Source organism: Bos javanicus, chromosome 11, assembly GCF_032452875.1.
Source record: "Bos javanicus breed banteng chromosome 11, ARS-OSU_banteng_1.0, whole genome shotgun sequence".
In the NCBI taxonomy this organism is placed as follows: Eukaryota; Metazoa; Chordata; class Mammalia; order Artiodactyla; family Bovidae; genus Bos; species Bos javanicus.
This window is the reverse complement of record NC_083878.1, coordinates 70612256-70626094: the sequence shown is the minus strand read 5'-3', so window position 1 is coordinate 70626094 and position 13839 is coordinate 70612256. Positions and strand designations below refer to the sequence as shown.

The 13839-nt window shown below is 40.4% G+C and overlaps 1 protein-coding gene across 1 annotated transcript in view; it reads left to right on the top strand.

Moving 5' to 3' along the window:
• Nucleotides 1-603: 603 nt before the first annotated feature.
• The window catches only part of CLIP4 (CAP-Gly domain containing linker protein family member 4), a 78491-nt gene continuing 65255 nt past the window's right edge, over nucleotides 604-13839 (top strand). Inside the window, exon 1 of the mRNA XM_061432938.1 lies at nucleotides 604-850. The gene's annotated coding sequence lies outside the window, so the exon portion shown is untranslated. The remainder of the gene's footprint in view (nucleotides 851-13839) is intronic.

Here is a 13839-nt window from a genome sequence, read left to right as displayed (position 1 = left end):
AAGTTATTACCGCATCTGCGGCCACAGTGCAGAAGGTCCACACAATGTCTCGTCATCAGAAATCATGATGAAATCCTTTCAAATTTCTGTTCAAAATGTTCCCTTTTATTAGAAAGCAGAGCTAATGCTTGTTGGTGGAACAAGTACATTTGTTGAAGTTCTGAAGAGATTCAGTCCAGATTATAACCCTATGATTCTAAAAGCAGAAAGTATGCAATTGCAGGTTGCTGTGAGTATCTTCTTGAGTATATCTTGTAGAACCACTGCCAAGACTCAGTGCTGAGGGCAGATTGGGGGGTTTGGGGGTGGGTGGGACAGGGCCTTAGGGTTCCTGCTTCTGAGGGATATTGGCAGGAACTTGGAGAGAGGGAGAAGAATGAGTCAGGGTATCGATTCTCCCATCTCGCTTTGGGAGAGTCTCCTCTGCTTCCTAGCCCTCTTCCTTGCTATGAAGTGAAGGGCCGGGCCATTCCCCCTCCTCTGCCATTGCTGCTGGACCTTCAGTGGTAGGTTAAGGGCCCTGGCTGATGGCCTCTGGCCCTTTAAATCTGGTATCCGTAGCGCCACAGGCAATGTCATTATTGTGTATGTGCTGCCTGTAGGGAAGCAGGCTGGCAGTACTCAAAGGAAGACTCCACCCCAGGGAGGCAAATCGAAGCCTGCCACCACCACCCAGGCTTTCTCCAATTGGAATCTGCATATGGGCCCAGGGGAGCCCATTATGAAAACACCTATTTCCATACACTCCCAACCAGCACTCTAAACAATTTGTGCTCTTGTTGAGGAAGCCCCATGAGAAATTGAAAATTTTTTTTCTGGGTGATGTTGAGAAGACCGTGACATGATTTGGGTAAGTTTCATCATGAAATGAATCTTGTGCCCACCTGGGCCTCTCTTGAAATCTCATTTCTGGTAAGGCACAGGTGAGTGTCCTGGACAAAGCACACTGTTATTTAATTTTCTAATTTAAATTAATTTATTTATTTTTGGCCACACCTCTTGGCTTTGTTGTTCAGTTGCTAGGTCATCTCCAACTCTTTGCAACCTCATGGATGGTAGCCCAACTCTTTGCAACCTCATGGATGGTAGCACGATAGATTCCTCTGTCCTAATTCCCAGAGCAGGGGTTGAGCCCGTGCCCCCTGCAATGGAAGCGTGGAGTCCTAATCACTGGGCAACCCCGCATACTATTATTTTAGACAAATTAACAGGGGTTTCAGTGATTGGACATATACTATGAGGCAATTTAGACATGTTTTACAGAAATGCACCCTCTTTTATAATTGCATCAAAAAGTCAAAATGTCAGTTCAGTGCTAAAAACCTGAAAGGAGTAGTAAAAAAGCTTCAAAATCTACCCTTTATTCCCTTTTTATAACTGACAAGCCAATATTAATGTATTATTTTTAATTAAAGTCCATAGTTTACATTAGAGTTAATTCTTTGTGTTGTACAGTCTATGAGTTTTGACAAATGCATAATGTTGTGTCTTCACCATTATAATATTATAAAAAATAATTTCACTGCTCTTAAAAATCCCCATGCCTCATCTATTTGTCCTTTCCTCCCTCCTTCCCCAGCCTCTGGCAACCAATGATATTTTTACTGTCTCCAGTTTTGCCTTTTACAGTATGTCATATAGTTGAAATCATATATGTCACTTTTTCAGACTAGCTTTTTTCAGTTAACAATATATTTTTAAGATTCCCCCAAGTCTTTGTGTGGCTTGATAGCTCACTACATTTTATTGCTGAATAATATTCCATTGTACCACAATTTGTTTATCCATTCACTTATTGAAGGATGTCTCAGTTGTTTCCAATTTTTTATAAATAAAGCTGCTATAAACATTTATGTGCATGTTCTGTATGGATGTATGTTTTCAAATCACTTGAGTGTGTACCTTGGAGTGAGATGGCTGTATCATTTGGTAACACTATACTTAGCTTCGTAAGAAGCTACCAAACTGTGTTTCAAAGTGGTTGTACCATTTTTCAGTCCCACCAGAAATGAATGAGATTTCCAGATATTCCAAAGTCTTGCCAGAATTTGTGGGTTTTAGGGGTTCTTTTAGGATCATTGGGATTTGATTTTCACATATACCTCAGGGCAGGTATTTTGAACCCTTCGCTTTCTTGAGTCAGAATTACAGGCTCATTCCACAGAATGTTTCTAAAGAGAAACACTGTCTGGGGAAAAGCTACCAAAAGGGTCTGCAGCTTTTTCATTTGGTACAAGAGTAGAATTTCATGTACACACATCAGGAAGAAAGTAACTTGCTTGAGAGGTCAAAAATAGTGACACAAGGCCCCCTGGGAAGTTGCCCTGAGTTCCCTAGGCCCCACTGTCTGGCTGCATTGAACTCAGTCTCTTTGAAGGTCTCTGTCATTTCTGGCAGGCAGAGACCTCTGTGGGGGTCTCTGAAGACTGGGGAAAGCCAGGAGGGAAAAGCATGAAACCCATAGCTTTAATCTCTTCTTACTACTAAGAGAAGAGCAGATAGGACATTAAATACAGTTTTTTTTTTTTTTTCTTCTTTCGTCTGAGTTAACTTACCTCAGTTCAGTTCAGTTGCTCAGTCGTGTCTGAATCGCAGCACGCCAGGTCTCCCTGTCCATCACCAACTCCCGGAGTTCACCCAGACTCACATCCATCGAGTCGGTGATGCCATCCAGCCATCTCATCCTCTGTCGTCCCCTTCTCCTCCTGCCCCCAATCCATCCCAGCATCGGAGTCTTTTCCAATGAGTCAACTCTTCGCATGAGGTGGCCAAAGTACTGGAGTTTCAGCTTTAAGCATCATTCCTTCCAATGAAATCCCAGGGCTGATCTCCTTCAGAATGGACTGGTTGGATCTCCTTGCAGTCCAAGGGACTCTCAAGAGTCTTCTCCAACACCACAGTTCAAAAGCATCAATTCTTTGGCGCTCAGCTTTCTTCACAGTCCAACTATCACTTCCATACATGACCTCAAGAGGCCGCTTATTCAGGTCACCAATAATGACCCTGCAGGGATTAAAAAAATTTTTTTCACAGTGAAAGTACACATTCACATTCAGAATTTTAGTCAATAATTTCTCCACAGACGTTGTCTTCCTTCATAATGTCTCTCTGCATCCAACTCTTCCCACTCCTCTATTCCTGTTACCACCAGGTGAGTTCAGACTACCTACCAGACTATAAAGGTGGCCACATACTTCATCCCCTTGGCTGCATAGTCCCTCTCATAGTGACTCAGGTTCAAAATATTGAATCCATTCTTTTCCTTCATAAAGTCTTATTCATTCTTTCTCTGAAGCATCTCTTCATCTTGATTCTCACCTTATCCCCAGACTCCAGCACCTTACCTCTAACTCTCCCATATATTCTGCATCAAATCTAGGCTCTTTAACTTGGATCCAAGGTGTTTTCTCCAAAAACTTACAAGACCCATGCATTGCTCCTGTCTTCAGTCCACTGCTGCTCATGTGTATCCCTCTATCTGGCATTTCCCCTTCCTTCTTCCTCTAAAGAACAATTGAATTCTACTTCCTCTATCTAGGGTTGCCATTTCAAGCAAATAAAATATCCAGATATCCAGTTAAATTTGAATTTCAGATAAATAACAATTTTTTTAAAGTATAGTACATATTTACACTGAAAAAATTCCTTGTTTATCTGAATTTCAAATTGAATTGGGCAACCTATTTTTATCTGCTCACTCTACCACTATGGAAACTTCTTGTTACCTGATCCAATTATCTTTTTTGTGGGGCTGTTCTGTGTGACCTATGGGATCCTAGTTCCCTGACCAGGGATTGAACCCAGGCCCTTGGCAGTGAAAGCATGACATCTCAACCACTGAATCGCCAGGAAATTCCCCAATCCAGTTATCTCAGATCTCATTTTTTTTTTTAGTTCTACAAACAACTAATTCAGCCTTTCATTACAAGCTATCTTGTATTATTGATTGTATATACAGAATTAATACTTGTTGGTCAATTATTAAATACTAGACATTGTGCTTAGTTCTTTTTATACAATAGCTTATTGAATTCTTAGAAGAAATATGTGATATAGTAGGTACTACTCTGATATCCATTTTACAAATGAGGAAGCTGAGTCTTTGAGAGGTTATTTTGTTTGTTCAAGATCCCAAAACTAATTAAACTTCAACTTTCATTTGTCTGTGGAGTGACCAACTTGTTCTGGTATCCCTGGTACTGTTCTGGCTTTAAAACAGAAAGTGCCATATCCCGGGAGCCCTCTTGGTTCCAGGGAAACCCTATATCTAACTTCAAAGCCTAGAATCCTATCCTCCTCCCCACCCCCCTTTTTTGTGAATTTTAATTTTTTGCCTAAGTTAGGCTATAATGTCCCTAATTCGGGGTAGTATCTAATGGCATTTATGATACTTAGAATTATTTAGCACGTGCTTGTCAAAGGAGAACCAGGAGCTCCCCTCACCTGTCATATCTCTTTTCTTGGGCCTCTTTGGATGGCAGGAGCTGAAGACTGGAGCAGTGTGCTTGGAGATGCTCAGTCTCAGATGCCACTGAGATTTGTGCATGGCCATAGCCTTTGCAACAGAGGCACGCAGGTCCATCCTTGCTTGCAAAGATGCTAGTCTTTTGTTACTATCAATAGCAGCAGTGCCTCTAAACTGGTGAAAATGCAGCTCCTTATTAGCTGTGTGGTGCCTCACATGACAAGCTGAACTTGGAGAGACTTCCTTATTTGGATTCTGAGTTAGGACATGGGTGAGGCTGGAGAAACAGAAACCAAGGCGCCAAGAGGAATGAAATGCCATATGGTGGGAGCAAGCACATCAGCACCTTGCCGGATGGACAGCATCCCGGGAAGCCGAGTGGCTGGTGGTTTATTTTTTTTGCTGAGATAGTGCTTTTGTGCAATAGGCACATATCCAAAAGATTAATATATTATTACATTATTATGTAATAACCAAGTGGTTAAAATGATGATATGCAGGTCTTCTTGTTATACTGCAAAGTGGTTATGAGGTATGATGGAAAAGGCAGAAATAGTAGGTTTCCATCCCCTAGGGGCATCTGTAAAACTTGTTTCAACCTCATTTTGAATGCAGGTCATTATTGAGCATGTGTTAAATATAAAAACTAAGCTGTGTGTAAAGAAATCATTTATAAAAATCATTTGCTATTTAAAAAAAGTTTGAAATTGAACTGATAAAGGCTAAGACTCTCAAGGTAGCTATTTTTAGGTGCTAAATTTCACTTCAAAATGCTTGAGTTTTAAAATGCACTTTTGTTTCAGGCTTTGTATTAAGAGAGTATACCAGATATGGGGCATAAAGCTTAGGTGTAGTTTCCATTTTGAAGAGCGCTGACAGATTCTTTCATCTTTCCCTCATTAGAAACTCAGGTGTCTTTTCCTCATCCCAACAGGGTAGGCTCTCAGTCTGTTAGTGTGACATTCAAAAACAACCACCTTGCCTTTCCAGCTCATCTCCAACCAGTAGGCACCATAGACTCTTCTCCACCTAGACTCTTTACTGTCTTCCAAACAAACGAGAATTTAGTTTTTCTGCCTCCAAGTCTTTCTCTTGTGAAGTATCATTAGATATTTACTCTCTTGCACTAGACTCTCTGGGTTCAAATGCTGGTTCTGCTACTAACTACACGATCTTGGGAAAGTTATCTAACTACTCTATGCCCTGATTTCTCCAACTAGAAAGTGAAACTAAAATATTTCTCCTTCAGGGATACAATAATTCATGTCAGTGCCTAGAACAATGCACAGCATATACTAAGCACTCGGTAAATGCTAGTTCTTCATTTATATTGCTGGATCTCATTGTTCTCTCAACTTACTTCAAAATATATCTCTTCCTTGTAAAGTAAGTCAGGCAGAGAAAGACAAATATCATATGATACCACTTATCTGTGAAATCTAAAAAAAAAGTCTACAGGACTTTAATGGTGGTCCAGCGGTTAAGATTCTACACTTCCACTATAAGGGGCATGGGTTTAATCCCTGGTTGGGGAAGTTCATGCCATGAAGTGTGGTCAAAAAGGAAAAAGAAATTTTAAAAGGGTACAAATGAACTTATCTACAAAATACCGAAATAGAGTCACTGATGTAGAAAACAGACTTATGGTTACCAGGAGGTAAGGTGGGAGGAGGGATAAATCAGGAGATTGGGATTGACATATAACACTGTTATATATAACATAGATAACTAATAAGGACCTACTGCACAGCCCAGGGAATTCTACTCAATACTCCATAGTGATCTATATGGTAAAAGAATCTTAAAAAGAGTGGATATGTGTATACACATAACTGATTCACTTTGCTGAACACCTGAAACTAATACAACATTGTAAATTAACTGTACGCCAACAAAAATTTTAAAAATATATGTACAGCTTCAAGGATAAATATATATATAACTTCAAAATAAATAAATATAGATTAAAAAAATATATATATAGCTTCAAAATAAATAAATACCCTCCTTGAAGCTTTTCCAGATCATCTCATCCTGCAGTGTGCTCTTCCTCTTGGGAAATCCCTAGTTACTGACACTGTTTCTTTGGCAGGTGGTTGATGTTCTTTTCACCTGCTCATGTCTTATAGCCACACACACACACTCCAGCCACACACTGTGGTGTTCAACCAGCTATTTGTTGAGAGTTGGACTGTGAAGAAGGCTGAGCGCCGAAGAATTGATGCTTTTGAACTGTGGTGTTGGAGAAGACTCTTGAGAGTCCCTTGGACTGCAAGGAGATCCAACCAGTCCATTCTGAAGGAGATCGGCCCTGGGATTTCTTTGGAAGGAATGATGCTAAAGCTGAAACTCCAGTACTTTGGCCACCTCATGTGAAGAGTTGACTCATTGGAAAAGACTCTGAGGCTGAGAGGGACTGGGGGCAGGAGGAGAAGGGGACGACAGAGGATGAGATGGCTGGATGGCATCACTGACTCAATGAGTCACTCAACTGAGTGAACTCCGGGAGGTGGTGATGGACAGGGAGGCCTGGCGTGCTGCGATTCATGGCGTCACAAAGAGTCGGACACGACTGAGTGACTGATCTGATCTGATCTTGTTCCCAAGGCATCACAGGGAGGCAAGCCCTCTTTATGTCATTTGACAAAGGAGAAAATTAAGGCTCAGAGAAGTTAAGTGATTTGCTGGGGTTTCAGAGGTAAGGGTTGATGATTCTGGGCTTCCAACCCAGGTTGCTCACTCTCCCTCCTTTACTAGGAAACAAGTGAATCTTACACCACAGCTGCCCTTAAGGTAGGAGGCACTCAGTGTACTTTTCTGGTGGTTTAATGAATCAATATGCAGTTTGGTTGCCTTTATAACTGTCATTCAGTAGTGCATTATGGTTGTGATTATCTTGATAATGATAAAGATTCTGCATGAAAAATTTTGACGGGCTTTGAAAAGATAGACTATAACTTATTCCTCTTGGGTTGAACCCTGTGTGAATCTGAAAAAGCAGTTCACATTCATTTTTACTTGAACTGTTCCCTGCTGTTGTAAATACAGTTAGATATGGAATGTTAGAACCGATTTTATTATCAGTGCTGTTTCTGTCACAAAGGAGACTTCCCCATGACTCAGTACCAGCTAATTGGCCTGTCAGTGGCTTTCTTTGTTAGGTGAGTCATTTGATCCATTGTTGACAAGGTGCAAGCTGCTTTCTACCCACACTCAGGAAGCTCCAGTGGGTCTGACATTCTCAACCCCTAATCAAGATGTTGTTAAAGCAGCTGATGATTTACAGTGAACAAGGGTGAAACTGTATTGGTTTTGTAAATGGCTGCTGGAAAGACAACTTCATGTAGCTTTACTGATGTATGAATGCCTCCCCCCTCAGAGTATGTGCATGCATGTGATACAAAGGCAACTTCTGAGATTTCTAAATTCCTTGCATACAATGATCTATCTTTACTGAGAATCTTAAAGAGCCAGGCCCATTCAATCAACAAATATTTTATTAAATTTTTACTATGTGCCAGATACTGTTGTAGGTACTGAAGCTACAGCAGTAACAGAAATAGACGAAAACTTCTGCCCTCCTCAAGCTTCTTCTTTTAAAACTTTTTATTGGGAAAAAAATTGCAAACTTACATAGAAGGAGAAAGAATAATTTTCCTATTATTTGGCTGTAATAATTATCAATGCGTTTTCATTCTCTTCTCATCTATCCCTGCCACCATACACTTTTTTATTTTAAAATGAAGCATTTTAAAGCAAATCCCAGATATTAAATATTTTATCTTAAATATACTTTAGTATGAATCTCTATCAGATAAGAATTTTTTAAATAAAGACAAAATCATGTTAATATTATACCTAACAAAATTAGCAAAATTACTTGATATCATTTAATATCTAATTTGAACTAAATTTCCCTTGTCTCCAGAGTTTTTTTATATTTCTTTGTTTGAATCCAGATCCAGACAGGGTGTGATATTTTAGGTTGTAGAGATGGCTCTTATGTCTCTTTTAATTTATACCAATTCCTCTTAGCTATTTTTTGGAAGTGGTTATTCAACCTGGAGAAGTTCCCACAGTTTGGATTTGGCTGAATGAATCCTTTCAAAGTTTGTGATTTTCCTTTATGCCTCACATTTTCTATAGAATGATAGATACATCTATAAACTTGATTAGAGTCAGTTTCAATGTGTATGTTTGGTGGGGGGGTGGGGTGCGTATTGGAACTAACTTCCTAGTTGAAACTGGCCTGATGCTGTTTTTATGTGCTAGAGATGTTTCTGGAGGTGTCTTGGTGTGCTAGAGATGTTTCTAGAGGTGTCTTGGTGGCCAAAAATTTGAGTGTGTGTGTTAGTTGCTCAGTCGTGTCCAACTCTCTGCAACCCCATGGACTGTAGCCTGCCAGGCTCCTCTGTCCAAGGAAAAAAATTTGAGTGTGTGTGTTAGTTGCTCAGTCGTGTCCAACTCTCTGCAACCCCATGGACTGTAGCCTGCCAGGCTCCTCTGTCCAAGGAAAAAAATTTGAGTGTGTGTGTTAGTTGCTCAGTCGTGTCCAACTCTCTGCAACCCCATGGACTGTAGCCTGCCAGGCTCCTCTGTCCAAGGAAAAAAATTTGAGTGTGTGTGTTAGTTGCTCAGTCGTGTCCAACTCTCTGCAACCCCATGGACTGTAGCCTGCCAGGCTCCTCTGTCCATGGAATTCTCCAGGCAAGAATACTGGAGTGGGTTGCTATTCCCTTCTCCAGGGTATCGTCCTAACCTAGGGACTGAACTCACATTTCCTGCATTGTAGGCAGATTCTTTACCATCTGAGCTACCAGGAAATTCCAAAAATTTGGGTGACCAGTATGAATAACTTAGCTCTTGTACAACAGAGTTTTGATCCTGATGCTATGACAAATTCCTTTTGTTCCTTCTTCTTTTACGCTTGACTCTAAAGAAAATTTAAAAGTGGTTGTGTCACGTGATGTTTGTGAGTGGCACCAACTGGAGGGCCCCAGAAGCGGTGTCCCACACGGGAACAAGGTGGTTTTGAAGAATTCATTTGATATTGTCTTCTTGGAAAGCAGGCTAACAAAAGAGAGAAAACACTTATAGAATAGCCTGAATCTAAACGAGATCAGTTGAAGTAGAATATCTGAGGGTCTTTAGTGTTTATGTATTTTGTGAAAGATATCCAGGTGATTTGAAAGTGCAACCAGGAATGAGACCCACAGATTAATAAGGCTTATGAGATCTTCAGCAGGCAGTCCCCAGTTGAAGTCCTGAGAAAGAAAAAGAGGTAGATCAGGGAAAGGCAAGCCCAAACGAAGCATCAGTAGGAAGTTCCTGGGATCTCTGGTGGCTATCGATTTGTAAGGATTTCAGTGGTGTTGATGAATTTCTTCATTAATAAATTATGTTATGAACTTTTTTTTAAAGAATGACAAGGGGGACTTTACTTTGTAGAATCCAAAAATATGAAAGAAGGAAGGATGATTTTATGAGCCTACAGCAGAGGAGAGTTGCTATTTACTGACATGGGAAGGTTATAGGGAAGGGTTCTATTTTGAACATGTTATATTTGAGATGCCTATTAATGAACAGATGTCTATTAATCTAAAGCATATTCTAGATTAGAAGCCGAGTAGGCAGTTGAATACATGTCTGAAATTCAGGACTGGAGGCAGACGTTTTGGAATCATGAAAATAGAGACGGTATTTAGAGCCATGGACTGGATAAGATTACCTAGTAAATGAGAAATTGGCTTCATGGAAACCACATGAACAAGATTCCTACAGGACCCTTGTAAGGGTTTCTCTGAGGTGTATCTACAAAGGTGGCTGCTGAGTCATAAAGAATGCTGATAATTTTTCACTAAATATTACCAGATTGTTCTACAGAATGTATTTAGCAGTTTAAATTCCCATCAACAGTGCTTGAAGCTTCCCATTTCCCCATATCTTTGCGAGCGCTGGAGAGTATCTTTGAATTTTGCCAGGCTGATGGGTAAAGCAGTGACATGTTGGAGTTGACCCATGAGAACTGATGGAGCACACTTCTTCCCAATTACTTTTCAGTGGCTTCACACTGGAAGCTTGGAAGCTTGAAATCATCACGGGTGAGAGTATTTGTACCTTGGAAATTAGCAAACACTACAAATTAGGACTCTCCTTCAACTCCTATATATACCAGCAAACCAGTGGCTATCAGCAATATCACACCATCTGTCTTTCCATTCTCTCATTACTAGTGAGTTTGAGCGTCTCTTCTATGAATGTTTGCCATTCTAGCTTCTCCTTCTGTGACTTCGCCTATTCCTACCCCCCACCCCCCGCTTTTTTTATTATTATGTTGGGTTCTTTGATGTCTTTTTATTGATTTGCAAAAGTTACTTACATATTTTAGATATGAATCCCTTGCTGCTTTTGAATATCTGTTTTCTTCCAATTTGTCAGCTGTTAACTCTTTCCATGGTATTCTTCACTGAAGAAAAACCATGGGGATACAGCCAAATCTCCTAGTCTTTAGTTTGAAGGTTTGTGCTTTTGCAATCTTGTTTTATGAAGTAAATCCCTACCCCACATACATAAAGATTTTCTTCCACATCTCTCCTACTTTCTACCTACTTTTCAAATGTAGATCTTTAATTAATCTGGAGTTCACTCTGAATATGGTAGACACGGGGCATTCAACTCTATTTTTTCCTTCTTAAATTAAGCTCATTTTCCCCAAACCACCTTCTAAATAATTTGCAACTTTTCTCGTTAGATTGCAGTCCCATATTTACATATATTGAGGTGCCAGGGTCTGCTTCTGAGTGTTCTATTTTGTGTGGCTGTTCAGTTTGTTCCTGTACAAGTATCATGCTATTTTTATCCCTATGTAGTAATGACATACTATCTGCCAGGGTAGGATTTCTCTCAAATTTCAAAATTGATTTGATTTATTTAACATTTGATTTTTCTTTATTGAAGTTTTCTTTATTGAACTTTATTGAAGTTTCTTAAAATTTGAGTTCCTGTTGGAATATTGGTTGGTATAACATTGAATTTAAAGATTAAATGGACATTTTTTACACTGTAAAGTCATCCTATCCCTAGTATGTCTTCATTTATTCAATCTTCTTTTATGTCCTTAAATAGAACTTAAAAATTTTCTCCATAAAGATCTTGTAAGTTGCTAGGTTAATTCTTAATATTATGCTTTAGAGTTTTATTGATATTGTGAATGGTCTCTTATGGTCTATTATATTTCCTGGGTGCTTACTGCTGAAGTAGAAACGTCTGATTTTTAGAAACTGATCTTGTATTTGGCAACCTTGTTTGTTACCCTGGCCTATAACTTCTAATAGTTGATTCTGTTGATTTTATATGCTGTTCTGATATTCTATGTTTAACTACCTCTTTGTTAAATGTGTGTGTGTGTGTGTGTTAATTGCTCAGTCGTGTCTGACTCTTTTGCAGTCCCATGGATGGCAGCCCACTAGGCTCCTCTGTCCATTGAATTCTCCAGGCAAGAATACTGGAGTGGGTCATTCCCTTCTTCAGGGGATCTTCCTGACCCAGGGATCAAACCTATGTCTCTTACGTCTCCTGCATTGGCAGGTGGGTTCTTTACCACTAGTGCCACATGAGAACTACCTCTGCTAGTTGGGCTCCAATCTGGCATGCCAATTCTAATAGCTAGATGTCTCTTGTTCACTTGCATTCTGGAAATGAGCCCCTGTCTTCCTCCACTGTGAATCATATCCAACCCTGAGCCCATATACAGGAAGTAACATTGTGTTCTTTTGATTTTTTTTCCCCCACTCTTTTCTCATGGACTGCAGTCCTGTTAGGCACTGAACAGACCTTTCAGATGCTAATGTTCTGTTTGTCTACCCGAATTTCTCAAAGATCCCTGCTACTCATGCAGCATTCCTGTGTCCTGAATGTCCCCAAAGGACACCTGTGTAGATAATACAACACAGTGAATCATCACAGGCCTTCATGTTACACAGACTTGGATTTGAATCCTATTTCTGTCCGAGGATACAGTGAGTGAGTTCCACAGCCTCCTGGAGTCTGAGTCTTCATTGGTAAAGTGAAAACAACTAAGATCCAAAAGATAGGAATCAAACTGTGCTCATAATGAGCATAATGAGTCAGTAATGCCCCTGTCTCCACATTGATGCTGACTACTGATTCTAGTCAACTTTTGGGACTTGCAGATTATTGCTATATTGTCCAAGAACCTTGTTGTGCCTTCAGATATAATTGAATCTCAGCAGCTTCGGCTGGACCATTTCCCCATGTGCTTTCCCACCCCTTTGGTGGTTCACATTCCAAATTCTGGCTCCATATCAGTGCCCAGTCCAACTCTTGGTTTGAGAACTGTATAGCCCATGGGGTGTTCCAAGAAGCATGACTCCAATGAGTGCTTGCATCCTTGATCATGGGTTAGGGAGTAACTTCAGTTTTTTGAGTAAAGGCAACCAGGTGAGTGGGAGATTCTTTCTCTAATGGCTTCGTATCCTTGGAATTTGCCAATGAACTAGACAATGTTTGGGTAAGGCAGAAAAAGCCAGTTGCCTGGCTGGTTCTAACACAGACTTTAATTATAGTGAGGAACAACCCAGCCAGCCACACCCTGTCACCCACAAAGTGTGTTCTCAGAGGGATAATTTAAATCAGCAATAAAAGTGAACTGTATAGGTGGAAAGTATAGCAACTTTTGTTACATAGAGAACTTTATGAGTTTCTGTGGCTCATTGACAATTGGGCTTATTTCAGTTCAGTTCAGTTCAGTCACTCAGTCGTGTCTGACTCTTTGAGATCCCATGGACTGCAGCACACCAGGCCTCCCTGTCCATCACCAACTCCCAGAGTTTACTCAAACTCATGTCCATTGAGTCGGTGATGCCATCCAACCATCTTATCCTCTGTCTTCCCCTTCTCCTCCTGCCTTCAATCTTTCCCAGCATCAGGGTCTTTTCAAATGAGCCAGTTCTTTGCCTCAGGTGGCCAAAGTATTGGAGTTTCAGCTTCAACATCAGTCCTTCGAATGAATATTCAATACTGATCTCCTTTAGGATGGACTGGTTGGATCTCCTTGCAGTCCAAGGGACTCTCAAGAGTCTTCCAACACCACAGTTCAAAAGCATCCATTCTTCGGCGCTCAGCTTTCTTCATAGTCCAACTCTCACATCCATACATGACCACTGCGAAAACCATAGCCTTGACTAGACGGACCTTTGTTGGCAAAGTAATGTCTCTGCTTTTTAATATGCTGTTTAGGTTGATCATAGCTTTTCTTCCAAGGAGTCTTTTAATTTCATGGCTGTAGTCACCATCTGCGGTGATTTTGGAGCCCCCCCCCCACCTCCAATAAAGTCTTATTTACTTACAGTTCC